The following is a 1,345-nucleotide window of genomic DNA, read 5'->3' as shown; positions in this document are numbered from 1 at the left end:
GATAAACACAGGCAGCAACTGCGGATCATCTTTAACATTAATATATAACATGGGAACCTAATTATCGGAGCTGAGATTATCCCTCAGCCACACTCTCTGGCCTCCTGGATCTTCAGATACAGGAACAGTGAGCTGACCCCTGACTCCGGGCTCTGAGCTTTGACCTTCAAGCCAAGGCCAATGGATCCAAACAGATTCCCAACCATTAGTACAGTTGTCAATAGATTACTCAGCAATGATTGTTAGAAACTGGGACAGATTAAAATAGAAATATTGATACCTTGAGCCTCCGAGTGACTCGCTCTTTGTGCAGAATCTAGAACAGAAAGAAGAGAATTTCACAGGAGAGTCTCTGTGTCCCGTTATCAGAATAGGTTTAAACCTGTCCCTCCTGTTTTAATGATATTTAAATCTGTAATTGTGACATGTTGTTGAAAGATGGGGATAAATACCTTTAGTATCAGGCGCACTCTCATTCTCCGCTGAGTCTGAAACAGAGGGAACAGGATTTTAGTTTCAAGACCACATGTCCCGATATCCAAATGGTTTTCAATGATCCCCCTCCCACTGTAAACCCACCCCCCACACTCAGCACTTGGACAGTGGACAGTTCCTGGTGTGAGTTGAAGCAGAATGACAGAGCATTGAGAACATGGAACCAATGAACTGCTGTGTGCTGGTGTTTCTCCTCAACAAGAGCATCCTCCCATATTTCTTTACCTCACAGACTTCACATTCCCTTCCATTACTGTCAGCACCCTCCATTCCCTACTGGACTTTTCTGCAATTGTCGAACAGTTATACCCAAGATCTGGGCTCCCATTGAACGGGAAGGAGTTTCTCTCTGTGAACCCGGTCAAACATGAGTTTTTATTGTAATGGCCTGTGTCAGGGACTAATCCTCAATCATCTGTCTCCCAGTGAAATGATCCTGAACCTGTTCAGTCTATGTTGATTGTTCTAACCTCCCAGTTCAAGGATTACCCTGGGGAATGGACACTGTGTGCTCTCCAATGCCTCTATTTCTCTGGGGAACATGGAGATGGGGACTGTGTGCAGATGATACCTGGGGCCTGACCACCAATTCCTCATGGGACACCAGGGATGGGCAATAAATACTGGGCTGAAAATGTGTTGCTGGAAAAGCGCAGCAGGTCAGGCAGCATCCATGGAACAGGAGAATCGACGTTTCGGGCATAAGCCCTTCTTCAGGAATGAGGAAAGTTTGTCCAGCAGGCTAAGATAAAAGGTAGGGAGGAGCGACTTGGGGGAGGGGCGTCGGAAATGCGATAGGTGGAAAGAGGTCAAGGTGAGGGTGATAGGTCAGACGGGGGTGGGGGCGGAG

At 46.9% G+C, this 1,345-nt stretch overlaps 1 long non-coding RNA gene across 3 annotated transcripts in view; it reads right to left on the bottom strand.

Moving 5' to 3' along the window:
* Nucleotides 1-21: 21 nt before the first annotated feature.
* Nucleotides 22-1,345, bottom strand: part of LOC122547524 — a 13,506-nt gene continuing 12,182 nt past the window's right edge. Inside the window, exons 9-10 of one of the 3 annotated variants that reach the window (XR_006311022.1) lie at nucleotides 453-488; nucleotides 22-316 (exon numbers count right to left, since the gene is read on the bottom strand). This is a non-coding gene — a long non-coding RNA (uncharacterized LOC122547524). The remainder of the gene's footprint in view (nucleotides 317-452; nucleotides 489-1,345) is intronic. The other 2 variants (XR_006311023.1, XR_006311021.1) reach the window with 2 other exon arrangements.

This window comes from Chiloscyllium plagiosum, unplaced genomic scaffold (assembly GCF_004010195.1).
Source record: "Chiloscyllium plagiosum isolate BGI_BamShark_2017 unplaced genomic scaffold, ASM401019v2 scaf_13277, whole genome shotgun sequence".
NCBI lineage: Eukaryota > Metazoa > Chordata > Chondrichthyes > Orectolobiformes > Hemiscylliidae > Chiloscyllium > Chiloscyllium plagiosum.
The sequence above is the reverse complement of the archived record's forward strand: the minus strand, read 5'-3'. Positions and strand labels throughout refer to the sequence as shown.